Source organism: Malania oleifera, chromosome 8, assembly GCF_029873635.1.
Source record: "Malania oleifera isolate guangnan ecotype guangnan chromosome 8, ASM2987363v1, whole genome shotgun sequence".
NCBI classification, from domain to species: domain Eukaryota; kingdom Viridiplantae; phylum Streptophyta; class Magnoliopsida; order Santalales; family Ximeniaceae; genus Malania; species Malania oleifera.
The window spans coordinates 37043085-37060617 of NC_080424.1; the positions used below are offsets into that span (position 1 = coordinate 37043085).

Consider the following 17533-nt stretch of genomic DNA (forward strand, 5'->3'; position numbering starts at 1 on the left):
GGTCCCACGAAATTGATAAAATAAATCATCTATTCTGGGAAGAGGATATTTATTTTTGACTGTCAGTTTGTTTATTTCTCTATAATCTATGCACATCCTCATGGTCCCATGTTTCTTTCTCACGAATAGAACCAATGCTCCCCAAGGCTGCTGGGTCTCATAAACCCTTTATCCAGCAACTCTTGCAACTGATCTTTCAATTCTTTCAATTCAGCCGGAGCCATATGGTATGCTACTTTAGATATCGGTGCCGACACTAATAGTAGATCTATGGTAAATTCAATCTCCCGATCTGGTGGTAAAGCAGGTAATTCTTCTGAAAACACATCTGGAAATTCTCTAACTACTGGAATATCTTCCTATTTCAATTCTTCCTCTGGCATCTCCTCAATATAAGCAATGTACCCCTGGCAACCACCCTGAAGTAGTCTCCCTGCCTGAATAGCTCATACTAATTGCGGTGAGGCATGCACACGTGAACCCACAAATCTGAATTCTTGCTCACCTGGGGGGGGGGGTCTGAAAATCACTTCTTTTCAATGACAATCTATGTTGGCATGATTTGCTGCCAACCAGTCCATACCTAATGATTCAGTCAGTGTGGCTGCTGAAAATTCAACTTCTAACAGTTATGCCTTAACCCCAATTACTTTAACATATCCCAATGGCACGAAAGAATGGGTGGCACCTGTGTCAAATAAAACAACAATTTTATATGGTAAAGTAATAAGTGTACCTATAACAACATCTCTGGCAGCCTCAGCGTCTCACGATGTCAATGCATAAACTCTCGCCAGTGCTGTGTTCTTTTGCTAACCTCCACGGGGCACCTGATAACCACCCCGGAACGGTCTATAAGCTGGTGCGTGGGTCGGTGGGGCCTGACATGACCAAGCCCTATGACCAGGTCTCCCACGCCGATAGCAGACGTTCTCTCCTCTTCTACACTCTCCCAAGTGCCTCCTAGGATAGATGGGGTAAGTTTGCTCACCCTGAAACCCTTGGTGTCTTGTCATTTACCTCTAACCTCCATTGAATCGGTCTCTTTTCCATGGACCCTGGATTGAACCCACCTTAAATCCCGGAGGCGTGGGCTTCTTTCTCTTGCTCAGTACTCCCACATCTATCTGTTCACTCTCCTCTGCTACTGTGGCTCTGTCAACAAGCTCAGAGAAGTCCTGCATTTTTAGAACCGCCACCATATATATATATATATATATATATAGATATATATAGATATATCTCGCCTCAAGCCCCTCTCAAACATCCTAGCCTTCTTAGTTTCATCTGGCACTATATGTGGAGCGAATCATGACAGCTTGATGAATTTCGCTGCATACTGCTGAACTATCAACAACCCCTGAGTTAAATTCAAAAATTCCTGTACTTTAGCCTCTCGGATAGTGGCAGAAAAATATTTGTCAACGAATATATCTCTAAATCAGCTCCAAGTCATAGGCACTAGTATGGACCTCTGCTCCTCCAGTAATGTAGTAGCGTCCACCATCTCTCAACCTCTCATATCAGCTTGTACGTGGCATACAGGACCCTCTGCTCGTCGATGCAGTAAAGCACCATCAGTACTTTCTCCATCTCTTGCATCCAGTTCTCAGTAACTGCAGGATCAGTTGCTCCATAAAATGCTGGAGGATTCATTTTCATAAACATCTCTATCATACACCACTACGTTGCCGACGGACCTCCTTGCTCCCTGGAGCTCCATGCAATCTCAGCCATTACTTGCTGAGCTACGCTGCGCAACATAGCATCTAAGTCTCTGCCTCCCATGCCAGATGACCCTACTCCATCATAATACTAATCTAACTAAAATACCCCATACCTTCTATTACTAATTTAAGGTCTAGTCTTACCATATGGATATAGAAACCAACGATAGTTTACTATGGTTTTCCTGAAATTATCATCCTAGGAAAAACACAAAAACCACCTCGAAGTTCCTGCTTCCATGACTGCAGAACAGAACCCTAAACTCTCATCTTAATTTCCCCAACATTAACTCACTGATATTCTGCTCTATCCTTCACAAAACTCCATTCCTATATTCTGGTATTTTTTTTTTCCCACTATACTCTAAATTCTACAAAACTTAGCAACTTGGCTCTGATACCAAATTGTAATGACCTAAAGTTTTATACCATTTTCCTAAAAAAAATATGCTATGAAATATACTACTCTGATATCCCTATAATATCTACTGAAATACTCCTATGCAGCAAAAAACATAAAACTGTACAATCAATATTTACAATACCAGAATTCTGTATTTCCCCAAAATATACATATATGAATACATGTCTCCTAGTAACATCTACCAAAAATCCTAAGATCTACCCAAAAACACATCTCCTTGAAAACACTTACCCTACGAACAGGGCAGTGCAAAAGACCTTTCTATCTACGAGCCTGATCTGTTTGTCTAGCCGGATCACCTGAAAAATGTTAAATCACTGGGATGAGATAACTCTCAGTAAGACAAAATATGTTATCACTAGTCTGTGTCAATTGAGTTTACATGAATAATATACTGATAAATAACTAAAATTGAGATATCATGAAAAATATATACCCTGAACACACACCTATGTGATTTAAAATACAACTGTAATATCTGAGCTTTCTATTTATTCATACTTCTAATATTATAGTATATCTGATGCTATTCTGTAAAACTGTATACATATAAAAAATTGTGAAAACTACCCTAGAAAACTGTATGTCATGATTTAACCCCTCATGACAAGGATGTGCGGCCCGTAGGCGAGACTTAACTCTAGCTGGCCTACCAGGCAAGTCAACTAAAACTCTATCAATCATCAGACTAGCCATCTGCAATCCCTCCCAAGGCACGGTATCTAATATCTACCTTGTCAAATCGGCCACCTTAACCCAGACTCTTGGGGAGCCTGCAATCCCTCCAAGGCACGATTGATGGAAACTCACACACTATATGAGATATGTGGTTACACTCTAATATGAAATAGCTATGGTACCGTGCTCTGCTGACTGAATTTGAACTGAACTGATTCATCTGGGTGTGATACTTTATAATACTATTCTATATAATTATCTTACTATTTTACTATGATTCTAATATATCTGAAATAACCATAACATTATAATAACTAATTTGAATATGCTATATAATCTGAATAATCTGTAATATCTGAATGTACTGTAAAATCTGAATGTTATGGTTTTGAAGCTTGTATATCATGGTATTTTGAAAATACTGTAAAATATCTTTCCGTGTGTATACTATAAATCATAATACTGTAAAGCTAGTAAAACTTGTTTTTGTGCATAAATATTGTAAATCATAATATTCTGAAAACTATATAAATTCTGTGTTGATTTGATAATAGTTCATGCCACACAACTGAATAAATAAATATCTCATATTCTAAAAACTGTATTTTTTGATATACAAATAATTTGTGAACTTAATGATAATCTGGAAAACATAAAATTTACTACCTTTTAACATCTGTAGCTCATATTCTAAAATACATATAATTTACTGGTAAAACATTCTAAAATTTCTAGCATAACATATTTCTCTTACATGGCTAATTGAACTCGTCTACTGATCCTAACTCACGCCCACGACGTTCATAATTACAAAATCCTAAAATTATATACATATATATTTTCCTGTCAATCAAATGAATTCTCATAATAATTTTCATACACACATTTCCTGAATTTATTAACTATTTATTATTTACTTGGGTTCCTGGAAACATCCACTAGGTTCCCTAACCTGCCTGTAGTATAAGTGTCAAAACCTTGAATTCATAACACCCAAATTTAATCATCCTAAACATTAGTATAACAATACTAAAACCAAATCTAGGTTTAGAAAAACCTACAAACCAAATAACCCTTAAATAACCTACTTACCCTGATTTTGGGATGGTGCCCAAACTTCTCAAATCAAAATTCTGCTTCGGCTAATTTGTAGACAATCTCCTCAGGATCAACATGGTAACTTATGATCATCGAACCAGGGAGAAACGGGGCCTGAATCCTAGAGGGAAGGTGAGAGCACCGAATTTCAAGAGAGAGAAAGGGAAATGCAGCTGAATTCTCACCAAAATCTGATTTTTCCACCTATTTATAAACGACTTGACACGTGGCTTCGTTGACGAGACACATGGCCTCGTCGACAAGGCAAAGAAGGTAGTTTTTCGACGAAGGTAAGGATCCCATTGATGAACCAATGGGTCCAAAACAGCCCCTCTCGGTATCTCTTCGTCGACGAAACACTGAACTTCGTCCACGAACCATATAAGGGAGTTCATCGACGAAGCCAGGGCATTCGTCGACGAACCCTGCTTTACTTATTTTGAATTTTCCTTTTCCTCTTTATTTAATTACTATTATTTTTCGGGTCTTTACAATTAAGTAGAATGCTTGAAGAGAAAGACCCTCACTAATAGTTTTTTTGATTTTCTATCAATATATTGTTGCAATTATACATAAATGAGTAAATAAATAAAAACCAAAATTATACAAATAAATTAGTAATGGAATAATTAATAATAATACTAGTAGTAGTACTAATATAAAATAATTATAATAATATCACAATTTTAAAAAATCGTCATTAAATAGGCCCAACAAGTATAATTGTACAAAAAAAATATATTTTTATATTAATATATAAAATAAATAAATAAAACCCTTTAATTATTTTATAAAAGATCATTTTAATAAAATATTGATGTTATCATTTAATTATTATCAAAAAAAATAAGACTAAAATAGTCAAATGGAAAATTTAGCCAAAATATTAGTGATGGATTGGTAAAACCGTCACTAATACTCTAATTATTAGTGACGATTTTCAGACACCGTCACTAATAGTTGCTGTATTGAAAATATATAACTATATCTACTAACTATTAGTGATAGTTTAACAAGTATTAGTGACAGTTTAAGACCGTCACTAATGGTTTGAAATATTTTAGCCCTAATCCGCGCTGATTTTCCCCACGTCTCCCCCCAAAACCCTCGAAAACCCTCCTCCCCTTCATTTGTGCTTCAGCCTTCTCCTCTCCACTTGTTGGCTCCACCACATTTGCCGCTGCCACCATCGCCTTTTGTCGCCGCCGTCGTTGCCTCTTGCCGCCGAACGCCCCACCCTTCTTCGCCAAATGCCCCACCGTAGGTGCGTCATCTTCTTCTTCTTCTTCTTCTTCTTCTTCTTCTACCTTTTTTATTGTAATATTTCTATGCATTCAACATTTTTTTTTGGGTCTTGTTTAGTTTTTTGTTTTCCTAGATACGATTTTCTAGTTTTTTTTATTTTCTGTTGTATATGTGTGTGTGTGTGTGTGTATGTATGTATGTATGTATGTATGTATGTGTGTGTGTGTGTGTGTATGTATGTATGGATGTATGTATGTATGTGTGTGTATATATATTTAAAGAGATCATAGTGTTTCAAAGCTTACCATTATATCTTTTTTTTTTCTCGTTTTGTACCACTTATATCTTTCAGTCATAAATTGAATTAGTTGATTAGGCCTTTCATTGGGCTGTCTAGTCCCTTTACCAAAAAGGGTTAAAAAAAATCACCCACTCCCTAGTCGCCACTTAAAAAAATCACCCTAGCCTCTAATTCCAAAAATCGCTTCTTCCAAGCCTCAACCCTCACCTCAGCTTTCACCTTTGCGCACTCCAAATCCTTCATCTTATTCTTTAAAAAAGCAACAACCTCCTTCTCACCTTCACGAGAACTCCTCGAAGGCCCCAATAACGTCCCGCACCCCTTGTTCCTCCTCTTTTCCCTATCACTCATTACTCTATTATCCCCTCGCAAATGAAATATTGTCTCTTTGAACATTTTTTTAGGTCTTCCAATTGATCTTCAAGCAAGCATTTAGTGAGCACTAGCTCTCCATTCTGCTCTCCATTCGTGAGTGATCTTCTGGTGAAGATCGCACTTATATAGGAGCATTGATCAAGTGTAGGCACTCAATAAATGCTTGCTTGAAGATCAATTAGAAGACTTGAAGAAAAAGCACAAAGACGCTAAAGAGACGATCATTCATTTGCGAGAGGATAACAGAGTAGTGAGAGATAGGGAAAAGAGGAGGAAGGAAGGATGTGATAGGTTATTGGGGCCTTCGAGGAGTTCTCGTGAAGGTGAGAAGGAGACTGTTGCTTATCTGAAGAATAAGATGAAGGATTTGGAGTGCGTGAAGGTGAGAGCCGAGGCTGAGGTTGAGGCTTGGAAGAAGCGGTTTGTGGAATTAGAGGCTAAGGTTTTGTGCCTGGAAGAGGATATGGCTTTGTTGATGAGGTGGGGAAATGAAGTACAAAATAGGGCCCATGTATGTGCGCAAAGGTTTCAAGCTTAGTTGAATTGTGTTTTAACTTTTATCCTGGTAATATTTTTTTAGAGTTTCTTTACATTGCTTTGTTTCCATTTGTTCCCTAATCCAATATTGCATATATTGAATTTGACCCATTTAAACCCTAATTGTTTATTTCCAACTTATCTCCTTCTTCATTAACAAAGCCTCAAAATCATTATTAAAATAAAATCTCCTACTAACTAAATCCTTTGAGATATTTACCCAAGTATTTTGCATGATTAATACCCTCAAGTCTCCCTTAGAGTAATAAAGTTTCAAATGTACACATCACCAAAGGCATCCCTATTCCATCTTTTCCTATATGTCTTATGAGATCACCACGACAACCTACTATCCATATTGTATTAAATAATTATATCTCTTAGATGGATAGTTTATATTTTGAGAAGAACTATATTGGAATATACTGAATCGCTTAAATATCCTGGATTGCATATTTATTTGGAACGCCAACTGCATGGCTGATGCAATGACTTGTGTATTGCATGCTGATAGTTCAGGTAATAGGAGTGTATGCTAATTGAACTGAATGTCACATGCATGGTTGATGCAGTGACTTGTGTATTGCATGCTGGTAGATATCTTTAGGTTCTCACATACTTAATCTGAATTACTTGCTGTAAACAACCAGGTTTTCAGAGCATGTCTTTATGGGAAATGTTCTATTTATAGAAAACATATTGCCTAAATTTCATTAGAATTTTCCCAAAATAATCAAAAGTCTGTAAACCATGCGCTAAAATGAGCATGCTATACTGCATGCTAAAATATTCTTGAAAGTGACGTTTGTATTTCAATCAAGTCCTGAATTGTCTAATGTGGATAGTTTTCATGGAGTTCATTTAACAATTTAGCATCATAAATTTATTATATGAACTGATAAGAGTGTTTTTTACATATAGGGCCTTTGTGTAAGGATTCCACATCGGGTGTACAGTATAGACATCCTTGCCGTATAAGGATAATTTGAGTTCCAAATAAATGAGGCGTCTTTTAGAACACCTAATTACACAAAACATCAAATTAAGAAGATGTGAATATGAAAAGGATTAATAGAAGCACCTCAAGATCAGTGGATGGGTCTCTCGTGAAGATGAGTACATTTTAGCAGAGTCATTAAGAGGCTATCTTTATAGCAGTGGGTAAATGAAAACAATTCCTGATATTATCCTCGAAAGCAAAACCAGATATATATCATGTGAGATATTGGCAAACCTTGCCAGTGTCCTTGACACCACAAATTAGAATCTGGAGGAGTTGACGATAAAATAGAACGAGCAACCCATGTCGTTTTAAGTAGAATGTTTGAAGAGAAAGACCATCACTAGTAGTATGAAATTATCTGCTATCTTAACCTTTATAAGTCGACTCAAGATCCCCAAAAGGGGTGGATTATTAGTGTCAGTTTTACAAACCGCCACTAATATAGTGGATTATTAGTGACGGTTTTTTAAAACCGTCCCTAATAATGCACGTTAATGATTGAAAAATCTTTGTTTGATTGGTTGAGTTTAGAAGACGAGCTACGGTCTTTTGTTAGGTGTTTGGGTGCTTGTGAGCTAGTTGGAATTCCGATGTGTAGAAAAGTATCTGATCAAGAAAGAATGCATAGGGAAGGTTGCGATTCCTCTGCATCGAGGGATCCTATCCTTCATGAAGGTAGAGACAGTAAATGAATGGAGCAACGAGTATGAAGATTTCCCTTTGGATATGGAGGTTCAACCTATTGATGCAAGTGAAACTAATGTGAAATTAAAAGTAGAACCAATGGTTCCACCCAAAAAGGGTGAAAGCAGTTGTCATGACCCAATCGTATGAAGGAGTACTCTAAGACCGTTACCATGGTGTCATGACAGGCTGTCCTGAGAAGCAGTAGCATCGAGAAGCACTGGTCGGTAAAGGAAGAAACCATAATACAAAATATTACTTACCTCTGAAATCCTTCACATGGTATGGTTTGAAACCTTGATCCTTCTCTTGGCTTTGATCATCATCTTCTAATTTCACATGATGATGATTAAACAGTGGGTATTTCCTCCTGCAGGCAGTTGAGTCAAAGACCATAATATGAAACACCATGTTTCCTTCGTACCTGAACTTTCTGTGAAAATAATTTCAAGATCATTTTCTTTTAAAATGTCGCATTATGATATCTCATAGAGTACTCCTTCATGCGATTGGGTCATGACAACTGCTTTCACCCTTTTCAGGTGGAACCATTGGTGCCACTTTTGATTTCACATTAGTTCACTTGTATCACTAGGTTGCACCTCCGTATCTGTAGGGAAATCTTCATACTCATTGTTCCATTCATTTACCGTCTCTACCTTCATCTTGGAAGGTCCTTCAGTACGCTTGTTAGGATTCCTTGATGCAGAGGAATCGCAACCTTCCCTGTGCATTCTTGCTTGATCAGATAATTCGCTACATGTAACGCCCCGAACCCCTAAACTCAGGTCTGGTGCATTATACCTGATGAAATCCTAATAATCCATAAACCATAACATACTCAGCAGAAAACATAAACATAATCTCCATACATATAATACCATAATATCATAATACAGTAATACCAAAGTTTACTATATTCTATCTATAAATCCATAAAATCCATCCACCACTTACATTTCCATAATACATACATCTCCAGAACATCTCAGTAATTTCACAACCATCCTTACTTAACAGCCATAAAACATAAAGACATGAAACATAAACATATACATCCCCAAAATATGATCAACATATACCCTTTCTTATAAAGTCCTCAAGAAAATGCTAAAATACCCTTGAGCCCTTAAGCCCGACCTCGAGGATGTCCTAAAAAAGAAATAATCATATTCGGGTGAGATACATCTCAGTAAGGGAAGAAAATATACATATTAAAACAGCGTGTGGTCAACATGAGGTAAATAGATATCATTTTAATTACATTTGCAAATCATTAACATAACTCTGAAATCATTCTCTAAACCTAATCAAACACATGCAAAGGATTTAACCCACGAGATTACCCAAGGATAGGGGTGATTACCCGCCCATACAAGTAGCACCCCTCTGCTCTAATACATAGGTAACCCTAAGGTTACAACTAAAGCATACTAGGGCACTCACCTTACTCAGTAAGCCCTCAAGTGTTAACTTGATCTCGTACTCATGCATTCAACAATAGTTTACCAGCAAAGGCCTCAAGGATAGGAGAATCTACCTACCCATACATATAGGTTCCCTCTGCCCTAGTACGTTATGCAACTACTGACACATCTAAAGTTACTAGTGCACTCGCCTTCTCAGCAAGCCCTCAGGCAAAGAGTTTACCTTGCCCAATCATAACGTGTTCTACATACATAGATACTTCTAATATCATAATACTTTATTCCGTTCTGTCAATACTCATTCATACACATCTGTTCATGTTCAAAGCTTAAACATTGCATTTGTTTCACTTTAAGTAACTCTTTCCCATTTACTTCGTTCACATTTGTCATTTCATTTCATAGTCATTCCATTGTCATTTCATTGCATAAAATTGTCATTTCATTCCTTCGTACTATAGCCGCACTTTAGCCATCATTTGTTAGTCCACATAGAAATGCGCTAGAATATACTAACACAACTCCTTTTAGCTGTCATCAGTTAGTCCACATAAAAATGCGCTAGAATCTGCTAACATGGACTTCAGCTATCATACATTTACATGGTTGCATTTAACATACACAGGAAACATTGTCCATATCATATTTTATTCATAATACTTTATTTGCTTAGCCTACATCTCATACACTTAACATATATTTGCACAAAATCTCATGCCACACAATTTAACAGTAAAATTCATATATATTCTTGTAAAATAGGCCAACCCACATTTAACGTTTATATGTTGAAGATACATTTCATTTCTTACATAATTCCTCAGAAAATACCTTTCACTTTCATTCAATTACTTCCACATATACATAGCTCTATAAACATTCCTAGGCTCATAAAACATGGTTTTACATGGTTGGAATTTTAAACTCACATAAAAACGTATTTACATAAATAACACATAATCCATTTTAATTCATGAAAAACCTGATTTAATACATAAATTTCCCGCCTACCTGACTTCAAACTACATTGGCAGGATCCCCGAACCGATACCCACAACGTTAACTTGGACCCTGAATCCAAAAATCCTAATTTAATTAAATAAATTCCAATTAACTCATATATTAAGAAAAATACTTACTTAATACTTCCTAGGCTCCAAATAACATTATTCCTTCAGTCACCCTGATTTTGGGATGTTTCCCAAACCCCTCAATCCAACGATTAGCTCTTACAGCCTTGTAGAGAACGATCCTACGAACCTCGTGGTGGTTCCGGATCATCAAATCGGGACAAATCTAGCCCAAAATCGAAGATAGTAGGTGGGAAAACCATTTTGGAGAGAGAGAGTGAAGAAGCTTCGTGAATTTACGCTGAAAATGAAGAACAACCTATTTATAAGCAGGGCTTCGTCGACGAGACATGTGGATTTGTCGAGGAGGTGCTATAGAGACTTCGTCAATGAGAAGATACCTTCGTCGATGAAATTTAGAGTTCCAAAATATACTCTCTCGGGATTCCTTCATCGACAAGGAACTAGATTCGTCAACGAGCTTAGAAGGACACTCGTCGATGAGGACAAAACATTCGTCGACGAGGTCTGCTTTTCCTTCTTAAATCCTTCCTTTATCCCCTTATTATTCATTAATCTATTTTCATTCATTATATTTCCTAATTATTTAATTTTTTGGGTAATTACACTACACACTGAAACTCCAACTAGCTCACAAGTGCCCAAACACCTAACAAAAGACCATAGCTCATCGTATAAACTCAACCAATCAAATACAGATTGTTCTTTCGTTAACGTGCATTATTAGGAATGATTTTAAAAAATCGTCACTAATAATCAACTATATTAGTGACAATTTGTAAAATCGACACTAATAATCCACCCCTTTTGGGGATCTTGAGTCGACTTATAAAGTTTAAGCTAGCAAATAGTTTTATACTACTAGTGACGGTCTTTCTCTTCAAACATTCTACTTAAAATGACATGGGTTGCTCATTCAATTTTTCCATCAACTCCTCCAGATTCTAATATATGGTGTCAACCACATTGGCGAGGATAGCCAATATATTACTTGATATATATCTGCTTTTGTTTCCTATATAATATCAGGAATTGTTTTCATCTGTCCACTGCTATGAAGATAGTCTCATACTGATCGTACGGAAATGTACTCATCTTCACAAGCAACCCACCCATGCGCGCAGGCAAAGAAAGGAGAGAGGAGGTTTAAGGTGCCTAAAACATGTAGTATGATTATTATTGTCATATATATATATGTGTGTGTGTGTGTGTGTGTGTGTGTGTGTGTATGTGTATATATATATATGTATATATTATATTTATATATAAAATTTTGTAGTAGTAGTAGCTTAAAATAAATGTACAATATGTTCCTCTTGCTATCCAATGTTAGTAAGTTGAACTAAAGGATCCAAAATACACTAAAACGACATTGGTTGATAGAATGTGGACAATTAAAAGGTCACTAATGGTCTCATCAAATGTGATGAGGATGTGCTTGAAGCTGAGTAGGGGGTAATGGAGTCTCAAAATTTGTGATAATAATCCAATCAATTAATATCTTTGATAAATTTCTTTTGTGAATGTTTTTATCTTTTCAGCACATCTTGTGAATAGAAAATAATGGATGTTCTTTTTTGTATAGTATTGTAAAGGAGGTATACTGGTAAAAAATGAAACTACAAATTAACTCCTTATTATTCTGTATGGTATGAGGCTAATTTCTTTTTTTCAATTTATGAACTAATGTACTTTACTCTGTTCAGAGCTGGACATATTTTGCTTAGACACAATTTAATAATGGAGAACTGGCCTACCGCCCTACTAGCGTCTAGTTCAGATTCAAAAGAAGACGGTGATTCTAGTGTTGGAAGTGTTGCCTTCCATGAGGATAATTATAGTTCAAATGTCAAGAACAAGTAAATGTTGTCTCAGTCTATAGAGCAAGATTTAGATATGGGTGGGGAAACTTCACTTATGAATAGGATCACTGGCTATGACCATTTCGTATTAATTGACAATGTGGAGAAAGACTTGTCCCCAAGAATAGTTGTTGAATTCATACAGAAGCAGACGACCATATCAACACAAGTTTGCATTTTCCCAAGCTTGTCTTCAAAGACATACACGAGGGGAATCATTGTGTTGGATTCTAAGGAGAACTTGGAGAAATTATAGGAATTGTTGGAGAATCTAAAGCACATTATAGCATCTTCAACAAGAAGTTATCAAGTTAATGCATTGTCTGCTTTTTGTTCTATTTCTATATCAAATTATATTGGATTTGGAGTAATTGCTTTCATTAGAACTTATATTTCCCTTGTCAGTAAGCTTTCATTGTTTTGTTCATTTTCTATAGGCCGTGGGTGATAACTACAAAGATACCAATGCATGGATTGTTTAAACCATTAATTGGGAACCTGAAACTGATGTCCTTGGCACATTCTTTCATTTTTGTTTTTATTAATTTTTGAGGAAATATCATCAACTATAAAAGTAAGATTTTGTGCTACTATTGGAACTCTGTTGTGGAATTGCATAATTGATTTTATAATTCTCATATTGTAGTAGGAATTATAGAGCACAAATGCTATAATTGGCAAAGAATTAAAGCCCTGACACTCAGGAACTGCAGAATACAGGATAGCTAATGAGCTAAGGGATTTATTCGTGGAGTTTGCAGATCATCATAAGTGACTGCATATGAGGCTTGCATTGGAAAAGAGAAAACTCCTAGACATGTCTGCCCCATAAGTGCTTGCAGAGTTCAGACGTGTTCTTGGATGGCCACTTAAATAAGCAGGTGAAATTTTGTGTCTCATTTTTGCAAACTGAGTGAATGATTACATTTATTTTATGGATGGTTTATATTTTGTATGAACTATTATTTAAGCTACTGGATTGCATGCCTTATTGGAATGCCATTTACATGGTTGATGCAGTGATTTATGTTTTGTATGCTATAGAAAAATGCTAGGCTATCTGGTATACTCTCTTTGATTTACAGATTTGGGAAATGTTCTATTTACAGATGATATGCTGCCGAAATTTTGTTAAAATTTTTCCCAAAATAATCAAAGCCAAAAATCAAGTGCTAAGTATTTATAATATGATGCATGCTTAAATTGTAATTGAAAGGATGAGTGATTGCTAAATGAAGATTGATCTTCATCCTAAATTGAAAATGCATGCATAAGAACATATATAGAAGAGCTAAGCACCATTCATAGAAATAGAGCATGAAGAACCCATTTGCATCACGTGCTTTGCTTTTTGAATATTGAGGATCTTCTAAAAACTCTAAACATTGTACCCGACTTTTAAAGCTATATGATTAAATATGGATTGTTCTTTGGTTATGAACACAAAATCATGCTATGTACATATATGTTCAAACATTATATACTAGCTAGCTAATTTCTTGTACAATTATTATTTTGTAGGGTTTGCGGCTCTCAAAACACTAGGACGATGCCAAACACTTCAGTCGGGTCGAATGCGTGCAACTTTTGACTTTTCCTGTATTTCTTGTTCACTGAACATAATTAATTTATATATTTTAATTTGAATTTGTACTTGTATGTATTTTAATTTTGAACAACATTTATTTTAAATTTTAATAATTTTTGAATGTTTTAGTAATTCCAGTTCAATTTTATGTATGTTAAAATGTACTTACAGATTTTTACAGGAATTTAAAAATAAAATTAATTTTTTCAAAGCATTAGTGATGGTTTGCAAAACCATTACTAATAATGGAAATATGAAGCATTAGTGATGGTTTAGAAACTATCACTAAATGAACTAAACCGTCACAATAGAATCAACCTTATGGGGGCAAAATATTAGTGACGGTTCTATAATTGTTACTAATAGTTAATTATTAGTAATGATTTTAATAATCGTCACTATTAAGCGTACTATTAGTGACGGTTTCTTGACCGTCACTACTACAGTCATATTAGTGACGATTATTAAATCTGTCACTAATACATGCGCTTTAGTGATAAATTTGAGCCGACCATATGTATAATTTATAGTGACGAACGTAGGATATTAGTGACAATTTTTTACCATCATTAATACTCCACTATTAGTGAGGGTTTGAATATTCCGTAACTATTAATATTAGTATCCGTAGCTATGGTTACAAAGCTAGAACCATCACTAATACAGAGAGAACCGTGACGATTTTTTGATTATTAGTGACGGTTTAAAACTGTCACTAATAACCTTATTTCTTGTACTGATTCATTGTCTGCTTTTCTTTATCTTGTTGAATTTTATTGCATAAAAGGTATATCATGCCAATTGGATTGATTGAAAAGGTTCATGAGCCAAACTCACATCAAGGTCATTTGATATGTTGCATTAGTTATACTAATGAATTCTACCCTCTCTGTCACTCATGCATTGTCTAGTGAAATATTTGCTTTCTATTTATAAACATTCAATCATATCATCTTCAAAAGGTAATCAAATTTTCACCAAGAAGGAAAATCTATCTTATTACTCATGACCCTATCAATACTAGAGCTCAATCACTAAACATTGAGCTATTTAAATGCAGTCAAAATAAGGAGAATATAACATGGATGGAATCTCTATTTGATAAAAGGATTGAGATTTTGGAAAAGTTTGTAGCGAATCTAGTCCAACTCATAAAAGGAAAGTCACCTATAGTGGATGGAGTTGCACCACCAATTGCTCAAGAACCTATTTTCATCAACATAACTAGACAAGGAGCAATTGGCAAGGTCTAAACCAAAATTAACTAACTCTAAGGAGGAGGAAAGTCATTCAACTTGAGTCAAAGATCACATAGCTTACATTGAGGAATAATTGAAATCAATCCAAGGCTTACAATGTAGTGAGCCAGAAAATAAAATAATAAAAGAAAATTAGAAAAGTTGATTTTTGGCCAGAGCAAGAGAAAATTGGCAACGATTTTCTAGAGGAACTAGAAAACCGTCGACGGTTTTGGAAAATTACGGCAGCTGAGTAAAGATGAAACAGTAAATTTTGGAGGCCGATTAATAGAATATCGGTGACGGTTTTCTATGAAGCCAGGAAAATCGTCGATGGTTTTCGGCTGCAGGGTTGAGAATTAAAAGAACCGAGAGCTCATTTTTTTTTTTTTAAAAAAAAACTTACTCCTCTCTCTCTCTCTCTTCACAAACCCATGGCCCCTCTCCCTTCTCTCTTCAATTTCTGCTCTAATAAGCCTCCATTTGACGATGAGGAACCACCACGAGGTTTCTAAGAAGATTCTCTATAGTGTAGGTGGAGCAGATTTTCAGTTTGGGGTTTTGGGCACTATCCCAAAAACAGAGGTAAGGGTATTTTTGGGTTAATTGTTAATTTATTTTAGGTGTAAATATAGATATGAATGTATTTCTGGAGTTAAATTGAGAGTTGTGGTTTTTTGTAAAATATAGGGTTTGGTGAGAATATTGCAGGTGGGCTAGGGTTTTGTGGGTGTTTTTCCCCAAGAACTTACGTAATGATAATAGTCAATAAATTCAAGAAAATGTAAGTATGAGAGTTATTCTAGGAAATTCAGTTGATTGAATGTATAATTTCAAGATTTTGAGATTGGAAGGGTTGAAATTGGAGGCAAGCCTCCCGGTCAGAAAGGTAAGGGAAATATGTTATGTTAGAATTATAGAATGATTATCAATAAAATTGTATGTTTTCCCAATTATTATTCAGTTCACAGATTTTTAGTAATTCAGAAAATACAGTTTTCAGAATATGAGATATTTTACTTATTTAGTTGTGTGGCATGAGATAGTGTTAGATTAGTACAGAAATTATACAGTTTCAAATTGATATGATTAATAGCATTTATGTAGAAATATGTTTTATCAGAAGTTACAAAACAGTGTATATACAGACAGATATTTTATAGCAATACAGATTTCCATGATTCCCATAGTAGCAAAGCCATAACACTATGATTTTATAGCTTATGCTATTCAAATAGTACAGATCAGTTATTACAGTTATACAGTACAGATAATACAGTATTTTTAGAACAACTTTCGGTGTTATAGTTATTTCCATAACATTACATTATTATAGTTTATACAGTTCAGATAATTTAGTATTTTGAGAGTAGCTTTCGGTGTTATGATTATTTTTCGTAACACTATGATTTAGAGTATTTTCATATTAGTTTACAGTGCTATGGTTATTTTGGAATCATGATGAAACAGTAAGATATATATAGAAAATAGTATATACAGTATCAAACCTTGATGAGTCAAGTTATGTTCAGTCAGCAGAGTACAGTACCGTTGCTAGTATAGATCAGAGTGTAACCACATATCTTTAGATAGTGTGTGGAAGGTTTCCGTAAACCGTACTTGGAGGGATTGCAGGTTCCTTAGAAGACTGGGTTGAGGTGGCCAGTTTGACGAGGTAGATACCAGCTACCGTGCCTTGGAGAAGTTGCAGATTGGCCTTGTAAAGACCCAAAATTTTCATTTTTTTTTTCATATTTAAATTACTTTGATACCCCTATAATATCTGCTATAACATCTCAAGCCTCAGATGGGCACTGAGGTATCCCTGTACACAAAATGACACACCTATGCAGCGGAAAACATAAAGTCATACACCGATATTTACAATACTAGAATTTAGTAATTACCCCAAAAAACATGCACATATATTTACACATCAACCCTAAATCATCTACCAAGATAGTCTTGTACACTACTAAAAAATACAACCTCCCTGAAAACACTTTCCCTACAAACAGGGCAGTGCAAAGAACCTCTCTATCTGCGAGCCTGATCTGCTCGCCTAGTCGGATCACCTGAAAAATGTTAAATGATTGGGATGAGACAACGCTTAGTAAGAGGAAATATGCTATTACTAGTGTGTGGAAACTGAGTTTCAAAATTACTATACTAATATACATCTGAAACTGTAACACAGGTAAAACATTATACAGTATAATTCACATCTATTTATACGTATACAAATTTACAGAATT

At 35.4% G+C, this 17533-nt stretch overlaps 1 long non-coding RNA gene across 2 annotated transcripts in view; it reads left to right on the forward strand.

The window, feature by feature from the left end:
- LOC131161982 (uncharacterized) overlaps window positions 1-14167 on the forward strand; it is a 28424-nt gene extending 14257 nt beyond the window's left edge. The window contains exons 2-3 of one of the 2 annotated variants that reach the window (XR_009138659.1): window positions 13166-13333; window positions 13974-14167. This is a non-coding gene — a long non-coding RNA (uncharacterized LOC131161982). Of the gene's footprint in view, window positions 1-13098; window positions 13334-13973 lie in introns of both variants that reach the window. The other variant, XR_009138660.1, reaches the window with a different exon arrangement.
- The last annotated feature ends 3366 nt before the right edge of the window (window positions 14168-17533 follow it).